The sequence below is a fragment of the Macaca fascicularis genome, chromosome 12, assembly GCF_037993035.2.
Source record: "Macaca fascicularis isolate 582-1 chromosome 12, T2T-MFA8v1.1".
In the NCBI taxonomy this organism is placed as follows: domain Eukaryota; kingdom Metazoa; phylum Chordata; class Mammalia; order Primates; family Cercopithecidae; genus Macaca; species Macaca fascicularis.
In genome coordinates this window covers 75,179,069-75,206,505 of record NC_088386.1, presented here as the reverse complement: position 1 = coordinate 75,206,505, position 27,437 = coordinate 75,179,069, and the positions used below count along the sequence as shown (strand labels likewise).

The window sequence follows — 27,437 nt, the reverse complement described above, 5'->3', positions numbered from 1 at the left end:
AATTAAAATACAGTCTTCTTTCCAAACATTTATTCTGCTTCTCTCTGTTCCTACCTAATAGGCTGGACAAGAGCCCCGGCCCATGTGACAGACTCCTATCCCCCTGCACTGGAAGAGGGTTGCGGGATAGGAAATAGGAGACCTATGTTTTCATCCTGGCTTCTTAAGACTGCTTCTAACCATTGGGTCACTTCTTTTGCGAAACTTCTTAAAGTTTTACTCTATTTTTGCAATTCCACTTCTGCTTTCTTGGCTTCCATTATCCTGTCATGTTGGCGACACTGTGTACCTGTATACAATACACAGGATATTTTAAACAAGGACAATATTTTCACATGGGAACTCCCTTTAGGTTAAGATTCAGTGCCATTGGTGAGAAATAAATGATGTTGGTGATTTAGAAGAATGATACTAAATCCGTCTGTTGATTCTGTTTGCACCTCGGTCACCAAATCCAAGGTTTTTCCTCCTGTTAAATATACTAAAAAATTAATTGAGCCAGACCTGTGACCCTTCTCTATTAAAACTGTTTTTGTTTCTCCTTACCGTTGTGCATCTCTATATCTTTCTCTGGAAATATTTCAAAATAATCTGGAGAAACATTGTCAACTATTTTTCATTCCTTTAGAAAGATTAAAGTGGCCTTGGCTAGTGTGGGGAAGGCACTGGCTGGTCTGAGTTTGTGCACTAGCTGGGGTATTGTTAAATGAGTGGACACTTGTCACTGCTGCTCACATGTTGTCTTTTTTTTCTCCTTTACAACTCTCTTGGGCCTTTCAGGGTACTTCAGTGTGATGGAAGGAAACAGAGATGGCTTGATAATTGATTTGTTCCTGCTATACTGGTTCTATGTCTCTTATAAAGTAGCAGGGCCTGATTCTGTTCTATGTGGTATCAGTCAGAGTTCTGACTGGACACTGAAGGCATAATAAACAGCTCAGATTTTCAATTAGAATTTAAGGACCTACTTACAGAGATGTGGGCAGGTTTAGGGGAGTGAGTAGCTGATGTTAAGGTACTTATTGACTCGCCGTAAATCTCCCCATTCCTGAAAAGGAAGGGAAGGTAATGGAGTTGCCTAAGTTTATTAAGAGCTGAAACTGGAGGCTGTATGGAAACTACTCAACAAGAGCTGTTCTTCTAGAGAGAGGCCATTGCCAGAATGCAGGCACAGAAGAAACTCAAAAGAAATACCCTGACTTCTCTCTTCTGCTGTTCAGCAGTAGTGCACAGGGTCTAGCGAGGGAGATCTATTGGCTCCTAAGAGAAATGGTCCCAACTTGTCCTTTTGCATTTTGATATGCTTTTTGATGGTCTCCTGGTGTTCTGTGATATCAGCTGGCATGTGTCACAGCCATCCATGAGCCTGTCTATAACAGCACCAACTCCTAGTTCTGAATTCAATTGTTTTCATTCTTCTATGCATTTAGAACAGAGATAACCATCACTTTAGTCAATTGCTTAACAACTTTTTATTGAGCATATATTATGGGCTAAATACAATGTTAGGAAGGCCCCAAGGATATCAAAGTGAATGAAGCAGAAAAAGAACCCTGTCCTTAAGCAGTTTAATTCTCGACTTTTTTTTTTCCTGCCTAGAACTCAGAGACTCTTCTAGAAATCCTTAATCTTCTGATGATTTTTTTTTTCTTGGTGCTTTGCTCGATTCTAAACAATTGAATGACCAAATCGATAGGTAAGGTATTTATTTATAGTACTCTATTTTGTATCATTGTCATTCATTCATTCAAAAAAAATATTTCTGATCATCTACTATGGTTAGTATATATTGAGATTGAGAAATTAGTAAAATATCTTAGGGTTCAGGTTTCTGCTCATCTAGATAAAAGCAGATATGCAAATAACTACAATGGCAAGGTGTCAAGAACAAGGGACTAGCAAATGATTCCATTGCTTTGGATGAGGGTGACTGAGAGTTATGGTAATAACCATAACACCCAATTTCCTGGCTGCTCTGACGAGTAGTTTAAAGACTCATTGCTAGTAATGTGTGCTTTTATTTAATGGGAATCCCGTAAGTACTCACTTGTAAAAAGCAGGGTTTCCCAGAATCCATTGGCACAAACCTTGACATATACACAGAACAATTCAGGCACAGTGTTAACACTGTTTGGGATAAACTATATGACTCTGAATTAGGGAGGTCAGAAGAAAGTATGTTTTTAGAGATCCTTGGACATACACTTTTTACTTGTCCTATAGCCTATACCTTAGAACGATACTCATTGAAACTGTGAAAAATGAAACCACATCATGAAAAAGTTTTCCTAATAATAGCATTATTTGTGTATCTTTAAGGTTGTAACCATGGACTCTTTATAGCTACTTAGGAAACAGCTCTTGTCATGTTTCCAAATCTATCTCCAAATGCTTTGTCTAGACAAGAGTTTGCTGGTCCTCTGACGTATTAAAAATGGAGCTCAGTTCTGTTTTTTAATCTGGGACTAAAAATTTTCTCTGGCAGTACCGTTTTGGCATACAATTTGGCTCTTTCTATCTTCTCTAAATGACTTTTTGATTCTCTTTTCTGTTGTTTTCTGGAGAAAAGGTGTCCCTGATAAAGATAAGGGAAATGAATCTTAGCCATTTTCCGTCAGGAGCACAATCATCTTCAGGTTCACCATAACATCCACAGAGACTGGATTCATACCTTAGCTCTGACTTTGTTAACACCAGCTCATCGTACAGATGGTTTAGTACTCAGACACCAATGAGGCCTCTGCAAGGTAACATTCAGATTCTCCTCATCCATATTTGGAGGTTCTCATAAAAATCAGTCTCGGGGACTGTCTTATTGGAATTTGGGGGTTTATTTTTATTTTTAATTTTTTTTATTTGTAGTGAACGAGGTTGAGTGTTTATATACTGTAGAATGTACAGTATATTCAAGGAACTGGGAAACAGTGTAAACTTATTTTTATATAGTATGTTGGTTATATGTTAAAACATTATTCTCGGTGTGTTTTCTTTTGTCTCCAGACAGCTTTTCCAGTGAAGGACCTTTAAATGTAAAGCCATTTGTCAAATTATTAATCTAAAAAAGTGAAACAAGTATCTTCTCTGTTTCTGGACTTTTTGTACATTCTCAGTGTTTGTTGATCAACTTTTTTTTTTTCAAATGAGCCATTGAATGAATGCACTGCTTTACATTTATTGATCCCTCACCTGAAAACATATTACTGAACATTTTGTTTCAAAATATAGCATATACACTATTGAAAAATAAGTGTATCCTGTGTCAGTTATCTAATTTGAAGACAACTTGTTTAATTTTACCCTTTTGCCGGATTTTCCTTACGTGGTTAAAAAAAAATCTTGGGAGAAAACATGTACTCTGAAGACATTAAAGTCAGAATTATTTAAACAATTCTATGTCTGTCTCTTATATTATGCAGTTAAGGTAAGGCATGTCCTTTCTTCTTTGAGTAATACCAGTGGCACAGGGGACTCAAAAAGCATTGTTTCCAAATGTTTGCCATTTTGATGCTGATGATAACTATTATGATATTTTGCCTTAATAAATTCTTACATTGTAATAGGATATGACTGTATCAATTGTCTAGTGGATTTAATGCCTCTTAACTGTCTGGTAAGGCAGGGAAAGGATTACCTATCAGTCAGCCAAGTCTTGTGCTGTGACACATTGAATCAAAGAAAATTCATAAAGTCATATAGATAAACACAAAAGACTTTTGTGTCTTGGTTACTCACTGCCCTACCTTATTGATTTGCTTTTCTTCTTCTTCTGATAAAGGCAATGAAATATCTATCCTGTATGGAATAAATGTGAGTTACTGATGTAACCAAATGACTGCCAAAGGCACAATGCCACTCTCCACATGACAGCTTGTTACAGGATTCGTCTTTCAACAATAAAACCCTACAGCCTTTGCACCAAGCTCAAGCATGAAGGATATCATGTTATCCTTTCAGTATTTCCTAGTATCTTTTACTTGGGCTCTTATTTGTCTCCAAGTATCCCTTATCTTGAATAATGTATGTCACTTTCTCTCATACATACCTATTTTTTGTGATTTCCTCTGAATAAACCTTGTTTATCAAGGAAACATTCTCCATGGACCAGTGCCCTGAACATGAAGCTTTGTTATAATGGAACTAATGTAAATTAGAATTTATTTCCTTTTCTCATACTTCAAACACATGCATCCTTCTCCAGAATATATACATACAACCAATCTTTCCAGGTGAAATCTCTCACTCTACTTGGTTAGTGTTCTAGAATCTCCTAGAGAAGAACTGTTTTGAGTGTAGTCTACATGTTACATACATGACAAAAAACACAGGTAGGTGCTCCAAAAATGTTGAAACCACATATTTGTGAACTGGCTATGTATGTGAGGTACTGGCGCATGCATTTATTTAACCATATGTCATTATTGCCTGCCATGTGCCAGGCTCTGTGCTGAGCACTGAGGTCTCCAGGCATGACATTTCTTTTCTCTTAGCAAAGTGGACAGCAGGAAAAGGAAGGGTGCTAATACTGGAAACATAAACAGGTCTTATGATTAGAATTATGTTCTTAAAATGTATTTTGTACTGATTTTATTTTATTAAGCTTAACATTACTTTTTTTTTTCAAATTAAAGCAAAATGTAACATGGTAAAACTTAAGAATCTAGAAAGAAATGTAACAAAAAGCAAAACTTTCTTTCCTCTTCCCCAAACTTCCAATCCTTATTTCCCCAAATAAATTTTGCTAATGGATTTTGTGCTTTGTTTCACAGTAAAACAAAATAAATCAAAACTAAAAACACACAAGCACACAAACATATATACATGCACACAAATTGTATTATATGATATATTCTGCACCTTTATATTTTTACTTAGTACTATATCTGGTGTGTCATCTTGTAGCCTTTTTCATAGTATGATATATTTACCCCATGATATAATTTTAAAATTTTGAAACAATCTCAAAATTACAGAAAATCTGCAATATAGAACGAAGAACTTTTTCTTTTCTGAGTTACCCTATCACCCTGGAGCATTGTGGTATGGATTTTTTATAAGCAAGACAATCTCCTATACAACTACAATACAATCATCAAAATAGGGAAATCAACGTAGATACATCCTATACCCAATCCTCAGACCCCATTCAGATTTTGGCATTTGTCCTAATATAGATAGATATAGAATCCATTTCAAAATCACTGATTACCTATCATTGTTGTGTCTATTCAGCCTTCTTTAGTCTGGAAAATTCCTCAGCATTTTGTGTTGTGGTGGTGGTGGTTTTTTAATTTTCCTGATCTTGACTCTTGAAAATTACTGCCCAGTTTGTGTTTCCTGATGTTTCCTCTTGATTGACTTCAGGTTGTGTATCTTTGGTAGGAATATCATGAAAATGATGCTATATTCCTTTTGCTATATCCTATCAGATCTCAGGTAATTTTAGTTTCTCCCATTACTGATAATGTTCACTTTGGTCCCTTGTTAAAGTTCTTATTTTCCAGGCTTTTCTACCGCAGAGTTAATCTTGTCATCCTTTATAATTAATAAGCATTTTGTGCAGAGGTATTTGAAACCTTATAAATATCTCATTCTTTGTCAAACTTTCCATTTACTCATTTATTTCCATCCATATGGATGATGGTTTCCTGTTTTATTCAATGAGTTATAACCCCTTACTATCATCAATTATTTTGATGTGCAAATTTTTCCAGATTGGGCCAGAGGGAGTTCCTTCAAGCTGCCTCCTGTGTCCTTTTGACTCAGGAGCCTTGTCATTTTTTGAGCACTTCCTTGTTATCTGTTCACAGTAAGACGTTTCAGGCTCATTTTGTACTTTCCTTATCCCAGCCCTGATGTCAGCCTTTCTCTAAGAAGTCCTGGTTGTTTGTAATGGAGGGTGGTATTTGGAAACCAAGATTTGGGTGCTTTTGGTGGTGTTGCTGCTCTCAAACCTTCTCGGTGGCCAGAGCTGGGAGCAAATGTATATATGTGCATGCACATACACAAACATGTGCACATGTATGTCCATTATATCTGTCAGTGTATGTTGAAAACCATGACTTTACACTGATACCTCCAATCTGATACCACACAGTGTATTCTTATTTTTTCCCTTTCCCTATTTATAACATCTCCAAGAGTGAGAAGCTGGTTCTCATTATCCTAATATATTTATGAAATTGATCAACACCCCTGTGTAACCATCTCTCATTGCCACTGCCACCTTTGCTTAGATGCCTCCTCGTCCCATCTGGGCTCTGACACACCACATGGGGCTGCCAGCACCCTACTCTTCTACCCCCATGTGGAAGTCCTCCCTATTCCACCCATGCGCCAATACCCCATGGCAAGCTGAGTTCCACCCGCTAGCATGGACATCCTCCTCACCCCACCGGGTTGCCCCCATGTGTGGACACCTTCATTGTCCTCTGGAGGCCCTGACTCCCTATGCTGGGCACTGCTTTGCCACAGTTACCTTTCTGTCTCCGTTCTGACCCCCCTTTTCTGAGTCCTCAAGGGTCCCCCACCCCCATGGTGATGCAGACTATACCTTGCTCTGTTTCATCTAATAACTTCAGAAAGGAATTACTCAAGAAAATTAAGGAGACAGTGAATTCTTATAAGATCATTGTCTGCCAGTATTTTAATTTGAATAATGATAACAGAGGAATAAAAAATAGGATCTCTAGATGTTTTGATGACCAAAGTGGCTTAGACCACCTCATCTCTCTTTTCGGAGTCTCTTTCTCTCCCCCCAGTGAGAGTAATCAGTGATTAGTGGTGTTGTTAGTGTATGTTTTGCCTTTTTAATGTAGGTAGTCCTTAACTTGTGAACCCTATAGGAAAATTCTGTGTACTTGAATATCTTCTCCTGGTTTCTCCTATCCCTGGGAACTCCTAGCCACATACCTTCTCTTTTCATTTCTGGCAAAGCTGCTATTAAGAGAAACCTCATTCCAATACCATAGTCACTAAAGCAGGAGATTGTGGTCCTCTTTTGTCACTTCTTACTTATTTAGAGCTCAGTGATCTCCGGGTCAGACTCAGGACCAGGACTCAGCAGTATGGTATATAGGCCCGGGGTTGGGTAGGAGGGCTCTAGACAACTCTAAGTGGCAATGGGCTGGACACTTCAGGGCATCCATAGCATGGTTGGATTTTATTATATGCATGAACAAAATGTTGATGTACCACATAAATATGTACAAATATTATGTATCAATAAAAGATTAAAGGAACTTCAGGGCTCAGGGAATTTGAGAGTTCACATATAGTATGGCGACAACTTTAGCCACATTAAGGTTTCTTAGATTCTTTCATGCTAACTACAGACATAGGCAATTGTCTCTGGGGAATGCTCCAGACTGCAGTAGAAATTTGCAGCTGTTGGGTGTTCTATTCACATATAGATAAGACACGGTATGGGAGGTTTGTGCTGCTGGGCGAGTTTGTGTCAGCCTGACCCAGAGGGCAGGCAGTCTGTTTCTGTCTGTCTAAAAGTCAGCGCTGTGACATCTGACACTGATAAGCAAAAGTAATGTTGGTATGAAATTTTAATCCCTAAAAGTTGGCTGCTCATGGGTTATAGCTTTATCGATGTCTCTGATTACATATTAAATAGTTTATAAATTTATTCATGCAATAGATCTTGGAAAATTTTCCCCAGAGGAGGACACTCTTGCCATTTTAAGCAAACTCAAAAATCACATACCTGCTGACCTGATTGTAATCTGTTTATTCATGACATTTAAAGTAGGAGCACAATTTTGTAAATGTACTCACTTTGCAAATTGTAGGCTACAATTTTAATTTGGCATGTTAAAGTATCTTTCATTACACCAGATAAAGTGCCAAGCCCATAGGCTCAGAGAACCTGAAGGTTTTACAGGCAGCAAGTCAGGGAGATTTATTTTGGGTCTTGGGCTGAGGGCTCAGGCTGTCAGCAGGAGCTCATTTATTCATTCACTTATTCAATGGATATTAATGAGCACCTCCTGTGCTCAAAATACTGTTAAGTAGGTAACAGAATACACAGAAGTATGACATCAGGTTCGGGGTTTTTTGCTTGCTTGTTTGTTTGTTTGTTTGTTTTTTGAGATGGAGTCTCGCTCTTGTGATCCACGCTGGAGTGCAGTGGCGCAGTCTCGGCTCACTGCAACCTCTACCTTCCAGGTTCAAGCTATTCTTCTGCCTCAGCCTCCTGAGTAGCTGGGATTATAGGCGCCTGCCACCACGCCCAGCTAGTATTTGTACTTTTAGTAGAGATGGGCTTTCACTGTGTTGACCAGGCTGGTCTCGAACTACTGACCTCAGATCCGCCCACCTTGGCCTCCCAAAGTGCTGGGATTACAGGCGTGAGCCACCACACCCAGCCAGGTTTAGGTTTTAAAAGCTCACTCTCGCAGCATTGTGGAGGATGGAATTCAGGAGAGGTAGACAAAGGCAGGAGAGCCAGCCAGAGATCATTACAGTGTTTGGGGAAAGGAGCTGGCTTGAGGTGGGGATGGCAATGGAAAGGAGGAGACAGATTATACCCTATGTGGTTCTTAAACTTCCCCAGGGTTGTGAGCCACTCTTGTCACCAGATGAAAACCTTTGCCCTCTACAGAGAAAGAGTGCATCTGGGCATGAATAAAAATACAGTTTCATAAGGCCTGCCCTTCATCATCCCCATCAGGAAAGTGGGGCACAGGCCTGGATTCTAGAGGTCGCAACTGACACCCATCAATGAGCCCTGCCCTATAGGACTTCAAGAAGGGAGAGCATGCATCAGGCTGGGCTCATGAGAAAGAAAGCTCCACAGAGGAAGGGATACATGAGCCAGGACCTGAGATGAGGATGGGGAAGGCATTTAGATTGCATAAGCAGTCTCCTGGCTTTTAGCACTGTATGAATCTTCATGAACTATAGTGGGAGAACCATAAAGCTCGAGTCTTAAGAGTCGTTAGTTCCCAGGGGCCACCTCAGAACTCTTCCTCGTTACGTTAGGTAATAGTGCAAATGAAACCCTTAACATATTGCTTGTTAGGTAGACCTCAGTCAATATTAGTTCTTGTTATTATTAAGTATGGCAAAATATATAAAATATTGGTGGTGTACGGATGTTTCTCCAGATAGATAGTTATTTGACAGCGGTGGCTTCATTGTATCAGCAGTCCCTAGTATTAGGAATAAAAATGGGTTAAGAGCCAGCCCTGGAAGTTTAGCATTTCTCAACCACACTGTCAGAAATTACAAAGTTCTGCTTTGTAAGATTGGGTGTCACAATACATGACTCCTGGAAGTCACAGAATTTGTTCCAGCTGCCGTGCTGAGCCACATTGAAGTTAGATGTTTCTTTCATTTGCTGTAAGTCTAATAAAGTGGTAATCTTATTTTAATGTTTTTCACAAATTCCTCTGCAATTAAAATTCTGACAACTCCTTCTCTGACAAGAATTCTAGAGATGGATGACTCTGCCTCAGCATAAAGCCATCTCTTGCCAATAAATAATAATGGGAAATTATAGTATGTATAAATGTTACATTTTTAAAACAGTTTATAACAAACTTTGAACAAATTATGTGATCCATGTGAGATATAACAAAGTATATAAAATGGGACTGTAAGACAGGAAGTTTTATAAAGTGAAATCACCATTTCAAACACACTGTGGTCAGATGCTCAAAGGGATGCTTTTTAGGAAAATAAGAAAAAGGACACACAGCAAGTGTTAGAGTCTGTGAGTAATGAGCATGTTTATTTGATCAGGTGATGGGCTGAGACTTTTTTCATGTTTTATTTTAGTCTAATGCCCCAGTCCTACCACCTATAATTCAGGAAATTATAGGAATAAAAAGTGGCTAAAATTATCTTTGGAATAGTTGGCAACTTGATTTGAACTTTCACAATGAGAGTAAGTGTTTCACCGGAAACGGTTTGAAATATATTTCTCTCTTATTGAGTTTTAAAAGATTTGTGGCTTATAGAATATATAACAAAAGGCAGCTTTTCTGTTTCATCTATTTTTGGTAAATATCAACAAGTTGGTGATTTTGATGCAGAGCATGTTTTGCACAGTGACCGTGTGCATGCATTTTGTGGTCTGACTGTGATCTAGCCATATGATGGTAAAAGTTTAGGACCTAACTGGTAGGGCTGTTCTGAGGTTTAAATTAGATAATTGGGTATAAATCTTGGCACAGGGGCTGAAGATAGCAATCATTCAAGCAAGGCAAGTGAACTGCTAACATTACCTTCATCGAATGCTGGTGGCACTAACAGATCTTCAAAATATCTTAGATCATCTAAATATCCATTTAGATCATAGAATGGATTATGCCTGCTTTCCTATATAGCAGTTAGAAGCCAAACTGGAAGCAAACTCCAAGATTTCAGATTCCATATTCTTTTTGCCAGACTAGCAGTTCTCAAATACGATTAAACTTGAGTATCATCATGGAAAATAGTTGTGGGGTGAGGGGCGTTTTGTTTGTAAGTGTAGAGTCTTCTCAGAGAATCAAATTAAGCAGGTTTAGAGTGGTGCTCGGGATTTTGAATGTTTTTAACATTTATAAACATAACATTTATTGAAGTATCATCTGTGAGCTAACATTGTGCTGTATGATTTCTTTTCATTTTTTAATAATAAAATGGACTTTTTTGAACTAGGAGTTTTAACACATATGTATAGAGATTCATGAAACTACCACAATCACAATTCAAACAGTTTCATCACTCTAAAAACTTATTTTATTCTATACCCTTGTACTTACTTACACTGTCTCTCCATCCCTAACCCTCGGCAACCACTATGCTCTTTTCCACCACTATGGTTTTACCTTTTCCAGAATGTTACATAAATTGAATCATACCGTATGCTACCTTTTGAAACTGGCCTTTCGCTTAGCATAAACTCTTTGAGATTCATCCTTGTTTTTGCAGGTATAAATAGTTCATTTCCTTTTTTATGGCTGAGCAGTATTTCATTCCGTTTGATACCACAACAGAACTAGATGAGTGGTCCTCAGTAACAACCTGGAATCTGAAACTGTATCAGCAAATTTTCATACTTTATTCCATTAAATGCATTGGCCTGTCTGCATTTTGAATGGATCTTTTAATTATGATTCTGTAATTTCTCACATTGATCGTTTGAAGAATATTAGTTTTCTGAAACACACAGAGCATCTAAATGTTGATATATTTCCTTATGTAATACTGAAAAAAAATCACATTGATTGACATCATCATCAATATTATCAGAAAAGTGTTGTTAAGTAATACTTATCAGTAAGTATTAAGTATTGAGAGGTTTTCAGGCTCACTGTGGTGAATACTAAAGTTGCTTGAAAGTCCAAATGTTGTAATTGACCAAAAAAAAAAAAAAAATAGTTTCCCTTGAAGTGATAGATTCACTTCATTTATTTTTGAGACAATGTCTGTCACATACCCAAATCTTAATAACCATAGTTTGTCTGTGAATCACTGTTTTGAGTGAAGATTGTGTTCCATGAGAAAAGGAGCTAGGTCAGCTCACAACTGAAACAGTCATTCCAGGGCTTTTTGTTGAGACAGTCATGATACTTCCACACACAGCAGAGATACTTAGTGCATACTTCCCATTTTGCCATACAGAATATTCAAAAGATGTTTACTGAAGGGTTGAGATTTAATGAAATTAATCATTTTTACTACTTTATCCAAGGACATTCTTAAGAGAAATTTCCTTTTCTGTTTAAAATTGTAACTATCTGGTGGTAACGACAAAAACTATTAGTAGCTTGGCAGCTCTGCCTTTACTCTTCCTAAGGTACCAGCAGTTTTACACACTATTGTTTTTGTACCATCAGCACAAATGGTAACACAGTGAGAAAGACAAATAAAAACAGTGTTATTATGAGAATAGTTTTCACTTTGCAGACCTTCTGAGGGTGTCTTGGGACCCTTAGGGGTCTACAGACTATGCTTGCAAAATTGCTAGATTATGCTTCATGTTGGTTCAAACAAGAATAGCTAAGATCAATATAGAAAATAGTTTCTATGAGGAAAAACAAGACGAATGGAGTTGTTGAGACAGGAGAGGACACGGATGAAGGTGTGGCTTGATTCATGTCTTCAGGCGTATGAGTTAGTTGAAGATCACTTGTTCTCCACGTTTGAGGATGTAAATGAAACTAGAGGAAGAACATTATTGACCATTAGAAGGGAAGCTGTTGTGCCTTATGCCCTAGAGATCTTCAAGACTCCCACTTACTCCCTTAAGGCGTCTATTATTTTAAATATCTGAAGGTAGAAGACAAGACCAAATGATTCCGTGAGGTTCTAATATTGTGATTTTGTGGTACTAAGGATGTGTGGCTTATAAGTATACCTATCTTTACTGTAGATATTTTTTTCTTTCAAACCAAAGTTTTCAATATCTCTGAAAACTCAATTTCATTCTAAATCAGCCTTCAGTTTCATATGGTTTCTCAGAGCCCCTTGCAAGATGCTGTACTTAATAACTTGCCTGTTACAATTGAATCAAACTTTGAGACAGACAGTGCCACTAAGGGAGCTACACGTTGTTCCCACACATGCTAAGGAATAATGGGAAGCAGATAATCATTAACAGATGTACCTTCTTCCCACCTTCATCGAAAGCATCTCAGGACACAAGAGAGCCTCTGATCATTGTCCATTCTACACCGTGGCATCTGGGACAAAAGGGCTCATCCTTCCTTTAGCTCAGCTACTTCAAGGGCTGAACAAGATTTGCTCTGGTTGGTAAGATTTCCCTACAGGGACAAGCTGGCTGTAAATTGATTTTTTTTTAAGGGCTATGTCATAGAATTAAAAGTATCACAAATAGATTCTGAATGTTTTGGGACCATAGAGGTTCAATTTTGTTGTATGCATGTGAAACATAATGCTTTTAGGGGAGAAAATCTAAATTATATTTTATATTTCTAAAATGGTAATTTCCAAGAGTCCATTTCTGCTTCAGGAAAAGTCCTACAGTTTGTCCCTTGAACTAACAAGCTGAAGTACAGCTGCAAACAAAAGTTATATTTCATTAGGAAAAAAAGCTGTCAGAAATTATTAAAGTCTGGGAAATGAAACGGTAAATGCACCTTAGCCTGTATAAAGAGACTTGGAGAAATAAGTTCTATTTCAGTTGTTTTGCCTGCAGAAAAATATAACTGCATGGGGAAGGTGTGAGAAGGGCAATTAAAAGTGAGTGGGTGACATTGAAGTGGCAATAACCAGACTGATTAAAAAGATTAGAATGTCGTTCCTTCAGGCTGAAAAAACAAAGGAATATGATTGAAGACTATAAAACTTTGTAGCATATGGCTAGGACCAAACACACCTGTTCATCAAATCTCTGTAAAGGCAGCACAGAGAAATACCTGTGGAGTTCTAAGTGAGAAAATAAAATATAATAAATAGTCTTTTTTATGCAGTGGTCACATTATGGAAATAATGTAGATACAGACCTCTAAAAAAAGATTCAAAGAGGATTTAGGAAAATTTGTGCTTAATAGATCCGTAATAAAAGTTAAGGGAAAATAACTCTTTTCAGAGAGAAAGTACATCCATAACTGAAACTGGAAACCAGAGAAAGGAATTTTGCACCAAATGATCCATGTGTTTGACATAGGTGGTGTTTATTACACCGTTGTGTTCACAAAGAAGAAACTAAAAATTGTTCAGGCTAACGTTAAAATATGTTACTTAAGTTTTGTTGTTGTTGTTCTGGTTTTTACTCAGTTAACTAAGCATAATACCAAACGGGACCTACTGAGTTCATTAGTTTATTCCACTGCTCCCCATAAGCTGTTTCAAAGCAGCGGTTGTCTTATTCTTTCCACTTAGCAATTTGCTGATCATCCTTTTCAAACTGAATTTAAATGACTCCCATTATAATTTCCTTTTTATTTTGATCAATTTCAAACCAAATCCTACTGCAAGAATAGTACAAGAAAACACCCATATACTCCTTCATACAACTTTATTAAATATTAATTTTTCTACACTTGCATTTGTTTTCTTACCCTCTAGAACTCTATAGAATGTTGATTAATGTGTCATATAGTTTTGTTCATACATTTATATATCATTAATACGCATATATACTCATGCTGAATCATTTGAGAATTATTACAGATAACAAGACACTTCACTCCTAAATTCCTCAGCATGGACATCCTAAGAACAAGAACATTCTCTGCAAAATACCTGGAAATATTGACAAAGTAGTAGTGATAGAGTACTGCTATATAGCACACAGTTTTGTCATGTTTCCTCAATTACTACAATAATATCATTTAGGTAATTGTTTTCCAACCTAGGATCCAATCCAAGATTATGCACTATATTTAATGATCAGATCTTTGTGATCTCCTTTAAACTAAACAGTTCTTCAACTTTCGTTATTGTTGTTCTGTGTAACATTTACATTTTTCAAAAATCCAGGCTATTTGTTTTGCAAAATGTCCTTCCTTTTGGATTTGTTTGATTGTTTCCTCATGATTAGATTAAGATTAAGCATTTTTGACAAGCTATCTTTACAGGTAATGCTGTGTCCTTCCCATGGTCATTCTCAGAGTATGTAAGATTGTCAATGTGTTTCATTACTGACAATGTTAAGATAAAGATAGTGTCTGCATGATTTCTTCATTGTAAAGAAGCTTCTTAAAAATGCAAACGTAATCTGCACAGTGATACTTTGAAACTGTGTGAATATTCTGTTTCCCAGATTTTTCCCGAGTGGTTTTAATATCCATTGATGATCATTGCCTGAATTGGCTATTACATGTGACAGTGAAATTCTACTTTTCTATTTCTACCATTACTTTTACATTTATTAGTTCATTTTTCTGGCTTTCCCTCCTTCCTCTACCCTTAAATTTTTTAGAATCACTGTGTACTTTTGGATATACTTTTTCTTTTTTATTATACCTTTTTAACATGATAATTTTGTTTTTTCTCAGATTTATTAAGGCATAATTGGTAAGTAACTTTATAGAGTGTATAATATTATATTTTGATATCTGTATACGTTGTGAAATGATAAAATCAAACTAACACACACATTCGTCAACTCACATACTTATTTTTTTGTGGTGAAAAGGTTTACAATCTACTCCTTTAGCAATTTCAAGTGTACAATACATTATTATTAACTGTAGTCACCATGCTATACAATAGATCTCTGGGACTCCATCCTGTCTAACTAATCTTAATACCCTTTGACCATTTTTGATCATTTTATTTTTTTCTTTTCTTTCTCTCCTTATTTTTCTTTTTCTTTTTCTTTTTTTTTTAGACAGGATCTCACTCTGTCCCCAGACTGGAGTACAGTGGCACCATCTTGGCTCACTGCAGCCTTAACCTTAACCTTCTGGACTCAGGTGATCCTCCCGCCTCAGCCTCCTGGGTAGCTGGGACTACAGGCACATGCCACCATGCTTGGATCATTTTTTCGTATTTTTTGTAGAGATGGGATTTTGTCTTGTTGCCCAGGCTGGTCTCAAATTCCTGAGCTCAAGCAATCAGGCTGCCTCAGTCTCCCAAACTGTTTGAATTACAGACATGAGCCACTGACCCTGACCATTTCTCAATTCAATAGTATTATAATCTAGTTTTGTAATTTTTCATTTTGATACTCAAATTGTACCAAATGTGATCATCAGCAGGAGCCCTTCTGAGTTGGCTTGTTTCTTTTTGACTTGTCCTCGTCAGTTTCAGCACATCCTCCATGGTACATTCAGATGTACATCTAGATACTTCAGCCCTAACTTGGTCCCATCCCTGGTCCCTTTTAGTAGGGAGGGAATGGTATTCAGAAACCCTGGTCTAGATAGTAGGTTTGCTTATTGCTCCTGGAGTGGCCTGCTTCTAGGTCCTTTCAGTGGGTAATAGAATGAACACATGCATACACAGTAGTATTATAGCTATATGGTATAGTGTTGCTATACTGCTACCATCAATTTCATTTCAGCATTACTGGGTCTGCATTTCATATTTGCATTTCCATTCTCCCAAGTAATAATCCTGGTACACCACAATATCAACATATTGACTTATTTCCTCAGTCCTACAACACACACCAAATAGTTTCAGATTTGCTACACCAGGACTGCTACCAGCAACAAACTTACTGAGCCAGATTTGAAAATTCTTAAAATTCTTTTTGTCCTTAGAATATTTGTCTCTCTCCATATAGTCAGAAGACTTTTAAAAAACAAACATGTAAATTAATTATTCCTTTTTCTTCTCACAGGTTGATACAGGCTTAGGGGTTTTGTTGTCATTATTGTTTTCATTTGATTTTGTTGTGATAAGAACACTTAATGTGAGATCTACACTCAACAAATTTTAAGTGCACAATATAATATTGTAACTGTAGGTACAATGTTGTACAGAAGACCTCGAATTTATTCATCTTTCATAATCAATTTTTCTCATATTTGTTTTTTAATATAGTCTATTGAAGAATGTTTTCCAACATTATTGATTTAATCTGTTTTGAATATGCACATAAATGCTGCTTTTAAGTGATAAGAAACCTAAATGTTACATTGCCAGCTATATGAAAATCCAGTCCAAATTCAGTGTTGTCTTCATACGTGTGATCTATTTAGAAACTTAAGAAAGAAAAAGCATAAATAATTTTTCTTTCTTGTACTAACAAAGATTTTAATTATTATTACCTCTCCAACTTTAAAATCAAGAGTTTTTTTCAAGTATACTAATACTGCAAGGCAATATGGAGTAGTGATTAACCATCTGTCTCTGGGATTAGCTTGCCTAAAGGCAAATCCCGGTCTCCACCCCACCCCACATTTGCTAGTTGCAACCAGGTCAAGTTTGTTATGCTTTCACTGCCTTGTCCTCTTCATCTGCAAAATCAGGATACTGCAGGCATTCGGTGCAATGCCTGATGAATAGTAAGTCCCAAATAAATGTTACCTGTGATTTCAGTGGTGGTGATGTTCAATTTGAAACTGTATTCTAGATATTCAGAGTTCCTAATACTAAATTTAAAGACTTTTTTTTTTTCTTGGTAACTGGGCCTTCTGTGGGTTTGGGAGCTGTTTGCTTTTCTCTATCTCAGTTCTTTTGATGCATAACGATAAGTTAAAGCTTAACTAGAAGTGTTGGCATTGGGAATGACCTTGTCCTTGTGTTGAAGTATCTGAAAAATAAAAATAAAAATTCCCCCTGTAAAATCCCAGTCAGTTGCTGTCACTGGTCCTGGAGCAGGCTGTCTGTGTCGGGATGCCAAGCATTACTGCCACTATAATCACTGAGGCATCTGCCAGAGATCTCATGGCTGAAAACTAGGTAGGAAAGTCTGTATTATATCTAATAATAGCTCTGGAAACTTTCCTGAAATATTTGCTGGCAACTCCCAGGCTTGACAGGCATAGATTACTACAACTAAAGCAAGGACATCATTTCTACTGTTGCTAGTGAGTATGCTAGAGTACTAACCAAAATAATAACTAGAAATTACTTGCTATGAGTTCTTTATGTTTTTAGTTGTAGTGCTCTTGGGGTTCAGCCAAGAGTGGCTAGATATATTTATATAGATGTATTTTTAATACACAAACAGCTCTTTATAAGCTATAGATTCATATTAACTATTCACTCCACCAATGCAATAAGAAAAAAATGATCTCAACACAATTACTCTTTTGTTCCACAAACAGTGCAAAAGTATTATATGCTTGGTTTCTGTGTGTGTGTACTGAGGACCCCTGAGAATGGAGTTAAAGAGTCAAAGCTAAATGTTCAAGGAGTTGTAAAAACATTCTAGATAGGAAGGTCAAAATGCTTTGATTAACCATTGGAAATTCAACAGTGAGGTGATGATTCTCTCCAGACAAATGATTAGTGTGAAGCCAATGAAGCTTAAACTTCAGAGCCCCTCACTTGTATGGGTTCTTCCAAGGCCCTGTGAGGGCCTGAGAAGTATGTCTGTGTGATCATATGTTTTCGTAATATTTGCTAAAGTGAGGTATTTTAACCACAATTGGTTAAGACAACTGTTTCGTTCCATTCCAGCTTTTCCTTCATTTCACTTTTCCTCGTGTTGGGTGATATTGGGGGTAGCTTTGGGCAGAGGAGACTAAGGGTTGGAGACACATTTACTCAGAGTTTAGTAGGATATGCATAAAGTCTGCAGTCACTTCTGTGTATAATTAAGCTATTGCCAGCCATGCCAGTGAAGGAGTGGCTTCTAGATTCTACCACACACTCAGCTGACTCTCCCAGCAAGGCCAGTGGCTATGTTGTATTATAAATGTACCCTACAGCACCCAGTCCTAGAAGTATATAGTCAATAAATGAGAAATGGTTATTACAATGTACAGAACCAGAAGCTATTCTGTGGAAAATTTTCCATCACCAAACATGTAAACTTGTAACTGGACGATTTTGTTCTAAGTGATCTCTAGTAAAACTGTAAGTTCTCACCTATCAAAAATATACTAGATAATATACTGGTGTATACAATTATAAATTCATCATACATTTTTTCTTTGGGGGGTAGTTGCTTAAAATAGAATTTATACATTTTATAAAATTTTATGTGATTTTAAAAATTTTTATAGGATAAAATTTCTGATAAGGCACAAACTGTAAGAGTCCTACAAATAAGAGAATGTTTCTGTAGGTCACAAGTTCTTATGTGTTCCAATATCAAAAATTTAAGTCTGGTCAATCATACCAGAGGAGAGCCTGAATTATCTTTCTCATATCACTATAGAGTGATATCACAAAATTATTACAATATGAAAAGGGGATCAAAGAGTAGGCAATCAAAAAATGTAGGAATAATGTAGAAGTGTAACAGGCAATACATTTATAAAAATATTATTTTTCATATTTTTTGATTTCTGCATTTTTCTAACTTTTTTATATTTAAATAACTTGCTATAATTTCTTTCCCTCAACTTTAATAAATATTCACTTTCTTGCCTAATTTTGTATTTGGGATTTCATGTTAATTTTCTTTTTTTATTATTATTATACTTTAAGTTCTAGGGTACATGTACATAGCATGCATGTTTGATACATAGGTATACATGTGCTATGTTGGTTTGCTGCACCCATCAACTCATCATTTACATTAGGTATTTCTCCTAATGCTATCCCTCCTCCAGTCCCCCACTGCCTGACAGGCCCTGGTGTGTGATGTTCCCTGCCCTGTGTCCAAGTGATCTCATTGCTTAATTCCCAACTATGAGTGAGAACATGCAGTGCTTGGTTTTCTGTCCTTGTGATAGTTTGCTGAGAATGATGGTTTCCCGCTTCATCCATATCCCTGAAAAGAACACGAACTCATCCTTTTTTATGGCTGCATAGTATTCCATGTGGTACATGTGCCACGTTTTCCTTCTTTTTTTTTTTTTTTTCAAGACAGAGTCTTGCTCTGTTGCCCAGGCTGGAGTGTGGTGGTTTCTCCCCATCTTTGTGGTTTTATCTACATTTGCTCTTTGATGTTGGTGACCTACAGATCGGGTTTTGGTGTAGATGACTTTTTTGCTGATGTTGATGCTATTTCTTTCTGTTTGTTAGTTTTCCTTCTAACAGTCATGTCCCTCAGCTGTAGGTCTGTTGGAGTTTGCTGGAGCTCCACTCCAGATCCTGTTTGCCTGGGTATCACCAGCAGAGGCTGCAGAACAGCAAATATTGTTACTTGATCCTTCCTCTGGAAGCCTAATCCCAGAGGGGCAACGCCTATATGAGGTGTCTGTCGGCCCCTACTGGGAGGTGTCTCCCAGTTAGGCTAGATGGAAGTCAGGGACCCACGGACCCACTTGAGGAGGCATTCCGTCCATTCTCAGAGCTTAAACGTCATGCTGGGAGAACCACTGCTCTCTTCTGAGCTGTCAGACAGGGATGTTTAAGTCTGCAGAAGTTATCTGCTGCCTTTGGTTGAGCCATGCCCTGCCCACAGCGGTGGAGTCTAGAGGCAGTAGGCCTTGTTGAGCTGCAATGGGCTCTGCCCAGTTTGAGCTTCTTAGTCACTTTGTTTACCCACTCAAGTCTCGGCAATGGTGGATGCCCCTCCCCAGCCAGGCTGCCGCCTCGCAGTTTGATCTCAGACTGCTGTGCTAGCAGTGAGCAAGGCTCCATGGGTGTGGGACCTGCTGAGTCAGGTATGGGAGAGAATCTCCTCGTCTGCCGGTTGCTAAGACCTTGGGAAGAGCACAGTATTTGGGCAGGAGTGTCCCATTTTTCCAGGTAGTCTGTCACGGCTTCCCTTGGCTAGGAAAGGGAAATCCCCCGACCCCCTGCGCATCCCAGGTGAGGTGATGCCCTGCCCTGCTTCAGCTCACCCTCTGTGGGCTGCACCCACTGTCCAACCAGTTCCAATGCGATGAACCAGGTACCTCAGGTGAAAATGCAGAAATCACCCATCTTCTGCATTCATCACGCTGGGAGCTGCAGACCGGAGCTGTTCCTATTCAACCAACTTGGGATTTCATGTTAATTTTCAAAAAGAGCGTACCCCACAAATTGTTTAGACTTCAGGTCTCTGAAAATCTGAATTTGCCCAATGCTCTATTCATATATAAAGGATGCATACAGGGTAGCTTTTTAGACAGCCACTCATTCATATGCTTGAGGTTATCAATAAAGAGTTAGATTATGAGTAAAGATTATATTGTATACATTACCATGACAGATCCTGTAATAAATTGGCAACATTTGCTCTAAGTAATAAAATTTCAGATGCTGGCTGACAGTACTCTGTATGTGTCATCTGTGTTCTGTGAGTGCTTGGCCTGTTCTGGTTGAGAATTTCTCCTGAGACACAATCAGTTTCAATGGTGGGCAGAGCCGCTTCCCATTGTAAGAAATCAGGCTCCTAAAAATGTCTGTTTCTAGGACTGAGTCTGGAAAGTTATAAGAACCTGGAATATACCTGAAAGCAAGGAAGCCATCAACAGTACTGGGGTCATATCAAAAAGACACAGGAAATAATTTCCAAGAATCAAAAAAATAATGTCTACAATTTATGGAAACATATCAAATATATTAACATTGATTAGTGCATAATGATAGCAAAAAGTTTTTAAAAAAGAAAATAAGCTTTCTGTTACCCTTGAAGGATATGAGGGTATAAATTTATTCTGTAAACTAGTTAGTAAAGGGAAAGAAAACATTTATGCTGTCATTCCTGTACAAACTGTAATTCAGGTTAACCAAATAGTTGACACATAAAATGTCTGCTCTACAGAAGAATTCCAGCCACTACATGGAGAAGGAAAAAAAGACCTAAACCATCACTCTTTTGTCACCCTTGCTCAAATAATGAATCTAGGAAATTATCATCAATTACTGCCCATACAATTAGATGAAAGGTTGATGGAGAATTTTTATAGGATGAATTAGGATGAGAAGACCAAAACCTACTAATTAGCAAAGAAAGACAGCAGAAATTACTCACCTTCTGATGTGATGTAGAAGTACAACCCCACTCATGAAATATACTTGCCAAAAAATAGGACATAAGTCTGATCAAACCTCTAGGTCTACCAACTTTCTCTAGGTCTACCAATTTACCAATTTTCTACCAATTTCTAGGAAACCAATCAGCAAAATCCAAAATGTAAGACATGCTGCAGGACAAATGACTCAAAGAAATGGCAAAAGATAAAAAAAGGGGAAGGACTATCAAAAAATTAATTAACAGATTAAAATAAATTAATACTTAAAGACATTTCATCCAGATGCTCTGGATCTTGATTTGAAGAAAGCAACTTTGTGAACAAGAGCTTTGAGGGGGTCAGAGAAGGTTAAATATGGACCAATTATTAGATAATGTTAAAGAATTACTGATAATTTTAACGTGTGATAATAGTATTGTGATAATGTTTAAAATGAGCTTATCTCTTAGAAATACAAACTGGTGTATTTACAGATAAAATGATATAATGTCTGAGAGTTCTTTGAAAATAATCCAGCTGGGGAGAAGAAAAAAAAAACATGTTTGAGAAGTACAGTGAAATACGGTTGGCCATATGTCGATAAATATTAAATCTGGATAATGGAGTCATGGGGATTTATATTATTATAACTACTTTTAGGTAACTAAAATCTCTAAGTTTGTTTCATGGTAGGCAAAGAGACATAGAAAGTAAGTAAATGTGGGAAGAAAATGCTGAAATATACTCTAACCACACTTTCTTGCTACTATTTGTTTTTGGGGAAAAAAAAAAAAAAACTTGATCAACAGAAACACCCAATTTTGACATTTGTAAAATATTAAATACAAATATTATAGGCAGTCGTGTACTAGTAAATACCTCTCTGAAGGAAAAAGATGTGATTTGTAGCATTTACCAGTTTGCAAGGTGTGATTACTCCCACCAAGGCTGATTTCAAGCTATTGATGGGACCTCATGGAATGTGGAGTTGAGAAGAGATGTGTACTCTGAGCAGCCAGCTCCAGCCCACATCTGGAGAGACGACAGAGAAGCATTAGTTTCTGGAATCAGATTATGGATCTTGGGTAAGATCCCAGCTCTAAAGTGAACCCTCTGTTTCCCCTTGTTCAGCTGTTTTTCTGAGCATTAGTTTTCCCCTCTTAAAATGGGGATAATTCCTACTACATTAAGACAAGGATTAAATCAGATCATCTATGTTGTGGACCTAGTATGGTTCCAGTTGCAGTGAGTGATCCTTTGTGCTAATATCGTTTCTTCTCTTCAGGTTAAAACAGAAGGGAAAACTCTTGGTCTGGGGCAGTTTCAAAGTTTCAAATGAAGGGAATGAAGCTGATCATCTTTTCAGAAGGCTTCCTGCCCAGAATTTCTATAATTAGTTAAAATTACAGGTTTCAGGCACAGTGTCACAAACCTGCCAGAAACTCACGAAGCTCTAATTTGGTTGGATATTAATTGGTAGGCTGAGAAGTGAATGTGATATGATTGTAGCTAGAATAGAACTATTTGTTAAAGGTAGGGGTTTCTGCCCAATGTGATCTGGAATTGCAAGTACACAGTAACAATTAAGTATTATCTTAGACTTGACATGGTAAAAAGATTATAACTTTCCTAATCTTCCTCTGGGGAATGCTGAGGCCCAGATGAGATGTTTCTGGCATGAATAAGCCTAAGGGTTACATTGAAACATTGGAAGTGTTTCCAATCACAATTTTGATCATGTTTCAACAGAATTATTACTAACAGCATTTTACTTCCCAAATTCTTTAAGTTGGGTGATTAACAATGTCTCAGTTCATGAAAGAGGGTTGGGTCTTTTTTTTCTTTTGCTTTGTTTGCTGAATAATTTATTTATTTGGTGAAGAAATCTAAGGTTAAGGTAATCACTGATGAGTCACTAATAATGCAGTTTTCAAGATTACTGAATTATATGCATATATAAATGTTTTTCAGTTTATTATAACTCAGGCTAGAGAAAAGCTGAATTATAGTTAAGCCCATTTTTAGAATCTGCAGACACTAATACTAAAAACATTTGAAATTTGATTTACGTGTCTGGGTTGATGTGTTCCTACTGGGAATACAACTTAAGGATGTATTTTCCCCTCTAAGGGAGAGTTGCATGACTCATAAATCTACATATTTTGGATTTCTGAGCAAATACTTAGGAGATAAGAAGCAGTATGCTGTATCCTCCATCTGAGGCAGTGTGCTGTATCATCTATCCCATCTCCTTTGATCTTTAAAAGAAGAGTTTTTCCTTCAGAAAATTAAAACATTTGGCCATTGGAAATTTGAACTTCCTGTTTTCTTAAAACAGCGCTATTTATGATAAATTAAATGGCTCCTAAGAAGTATGTTTTAAGAAAGAAAATTGAACAAAATAGAGAATATTGTGTGCCAAACATAGAAAAGATACTGTTTTGTGAAACTTATGTTTTAGGTGTGTATACATTCTGAGTTGTGAAGTAAATTTTATTTCTGAGGCATGTTAAAACATCGAAGCTTTAAAATGTACAATAAGAAAAGTTACTGAAAATAAAATAACAGTTCTCCATTTTGTGATCCATACATCCTTGAAATTTTTGAAATCAAATCATCCTAGATTTAGAAGGGGGCAGGGTACTACTGCCTAGGCATTAGGAGATGGCAGAGAATGAGAGGGGAGTTGCACTCTTTGGGAGATATGTTTGTGATGCATCTTGTGTCTGTTTTCATTTTATCCTTTTAGGCAGGAAGGATCTTACTACATGACCTGTCCATCCATTTTATATTTATATAGATATATATATAATTTATATACACATACATAATTTAATACAATATAGTTATGATATCGTATTCCTTGTACCAACCCTATTATCTCAATTACATTTCAAGACTTTTGAGGTCAGGGCCTTTGCCTTAGGGATTTGGCATCTTTCCACACATCAAGCACCTCACACACACAGTAGTATATACTTACTAACTGATTATTGTTAATAGTGAAAATGGCTAAAGTTCACCCGACATTATTTAGCCACCTTAAATCTGTTTAAATATGTATACATATAAAAGGATTGCAGAAGCTTATTAAGGCATGAATAAATGAGAAAATAATGGCTGAATTGTCAATAAAAATAAAGAACAATAATATATAAAAATATACACATATGTAAACATATATGTATTTATATATCATAAAATAAGTAAGGCTAGTGGAAAAATATAAATAATCAGGCTCTAAGTTCTTTCATAGTTCTGTCTCTCTCAGTCTTATTCTTGCATCTGAACTTCCCAGTAGGCAAAGTGAAGAGGAATATATATCAGTTACATTAATACTTATTAAAGAAAAAGAGAGAGACTCTCAGGGAAAATAAAGATTTTCATTGTATACATGGCCAAAAATCATTTCTCACATGAAGTTTTATGGAGGAGACAGTGAGTCTGGACTAGAAAATATCTACATCACCACTCAAGGTAATGGATTTTATTTCTCGGTTTCTTCTGCTCCTCTGTAAATGCTGAAGACTAAAATCCAGCAATCCATAAGGAGACAGGAGGTTATAGTCCAGTATAGAATCTTTTGCCTATTCTAATGATATCACTTAGAACATTTAAAAGAAATTGTTCGAACAATTCTCCCCAGATGCTACCTATCACAACCAGAATTTAATGGAACTGGATGGTAGAGAGGATAAGATTACATTCCCTAGCAAGGGCCTAGATGATAGGCATTTATGATTGTTGGTTGAAAGCAAATTTATCTGCTTTAGAAAAAAACATTACTAGGGGTTCAGGTCAATAGCCTTTGGTAGAAATTAGCAAGTTAACCAACTTCCCTATCTGAGTGACGGGATGAGCAATTCTACCTCCACACAAAGATGGGCCATTCTGCAACAAATGTTTTGAAGGCTTGAATCCACAGTATTGTTTCAGAGCAGTTTCAAAGCACATGGGAATAATATTTACTCATACTTTGCTTTGTCTCTTCTCTAGATTACTGCTAATCATCAGCTTTTGCTCACTCTAGTAGTACTATTCTTGCTTCATGTATATCAGGAGGTCCTATTACTTTTCCTACAACAATCCACAATTGAGTTAGCAGTAAACTAGAAAGACAGAAGACCTAGTATTTGGAGCACCAAACAGAAATATTAGAATGGTCAGGTATTTGTGAAATGTCTACTTTGTGCAGGGGTGGAAGAATCACTTTTATACCTTGAAAGTTCATAGTAAAGAATGTCCTAGTAAAGATAAGCCACAAAATGCAGATGATGGTGGGGAGTTCCAGACCCTTCTGGGAGGAATCACTATAAGAAGCCAGGGATTAAGCACAGCTGATGGGGTACAGGATGTTGGACTTGGGGCAGTGGAAAGATAGCAAATACCTGGAGAAAAGAGATAAAGGTGTATATATAGGAAAGACCTGGTAAATGTTACTGCTAATTTACTTGAAGTGCAAGTAGGCTCTTAAAAATGAGAGGTGAGAGAGAAGGGAAGGGATGATGAAATGAGTTGTCCTTGGGCTGGTTCTAGTGAACCTAAGGAGAGGTGATCTTCGGGAAAGCATAGAAACAACTACCAGGCTGCCACTTTATTTAAAAATTATGGTTGCAGATGAAAGCCCCTTTAGTAGGAAACGTAAGATATTTGTCTTTTTTAAGTCTAACAACTCTTTTGAAAAAGAAAATGTTTGGCTATAATTTATTTGTAAAATCAGAAGGTTTAGTTGTTAGCCAAGAAACTGACTGGCTGTTTGCAGCAGAAAAGAAATTTGTTGAAAAGGCCTCGGGGAACTCACAGAAACACCAGAAGCCTGCAGAACCAGGTTCAGGACATTGGAGAAAGCAATAGTAAGCAGGGAAGTAGAACCAGAGCCTGGATTCATGCCATGAAACCCATCTGGTAAGAGCAGGGCTGCTGGTGCCACTAAGCCCTGCCTACCACAGTTGCACCCCACCATGGACTACACTCCTGCCCCCCGACTCTTTCCTGGAGATAGGATGCATCTGCTGCTACTGTGCAGTCTCCAAAATGGCATCTTCCCTGTTCCTGCCTCTTGATATCACTAGTTTAGGATTTATGGGGTAGAGGAGCAGGGAAGGGAGATAAAATATGTCTGATCAGCTGAGTCTGTCATGTACTCACATCTTAGCCTCGAGGATCACTGAGAAAGTGAGAGTTTAGCCATTTGTGCTCTCATAGTCAGAAGTGGACTTTGTCTTCTCTCAAAACTCATTAAGGTGCAGAATTCCTCAGACAGACATAGGTTTAAATTCTGGGAATCAAGGTTAAAAAAAAATACACATCTCCACTAGAATTTCCTCTCAAGCTTTCATTTACTCTTGAGTTCTTGATTGATTTTTGGAGCTAACTTCTCTGGACATCCTAGAAAAGGCAATCCAGTGAATCTTGATTTTCTGTTCTAGTTTAAATAATGCAATCCAAACATGCCTCAAGCCATTGCCAGTTTGAAGATCCAGTTAAGCCTCAAGTGCATCACAACTTCTTAGTGCCAAGTGCCAACATTTTCAGTTTTGACATTAAATTTATTCTGTTGTTGGTGCTTATATTTTAAGTGGCATAATTGAAAATGAATCTAAATGTGTGAGATTTTAGCTTGTGTGTGCCCTCTGAAGGCTTTCAGGAAAGCCTCGATAATGATGGTAGTGCACGAACTGGCCCTCACAGGTGCCAGTGGTATAGGCTTGTCCCTCCCTTCGCTAGGCACCCTGCCAGCCACCACTGTCCTCTCTACAGCTGTTGCTCTTTCAGAGTATAGGCAAAGCTCCTTTCTGTCTCCTCTTAGTTGACAATGCCGGTTACAGAAATTCATGCCAGACCCCACTCCAATGTGGTAGTTGTACAAGTGGGGACATGGAAAGATCATCAAACTAGTTGTGATTAAAAATTTTTATTCTTATATGTGTTGCTTAAAATAACACAAGGTTCTGAAAATGCAGAGTAAATAACTCCTATAAGATTCTAAAATGCATAGCTGAAACCTAAGTAACTTCTGTAACCCTT

At 37.3% G+C, this 27,437-nt stretch overlaps 1 protein-coding gene across 20 annotated transcripts in view; it reads left to right on the top strand.

Annotated features, from left to right (window-relative positions):
• The window catches only part of ZNF385B (zinc finger protein 385B), a 423,448-nt gene that overhangs the window by 212,692 nt on the left and 183,319 nt on the right, over positions 1-27,437 (top strand). For 2 of the 20 annotated variants that reach the window (XM_074009544.1, XM_065525705.1), the window contains exon 1: positions 12,632-12,743. The exons of 14 other annotated variants lie outside the window; for them this stretch is intronic. The gene's annotated coding sequence lies outside the window, so the exon portion shown is untranslated. Of the gene's footprint in view, positions 1-12,631; positions 12,748-17,202; positions 17,314-27,437 lie in introns of those variants that run through there. 4 more of the 20 variants (XM_074009547.1, XM_065525709.1, XM_065525711.1 and 1 more) reach the window with 2 other exon arrangements.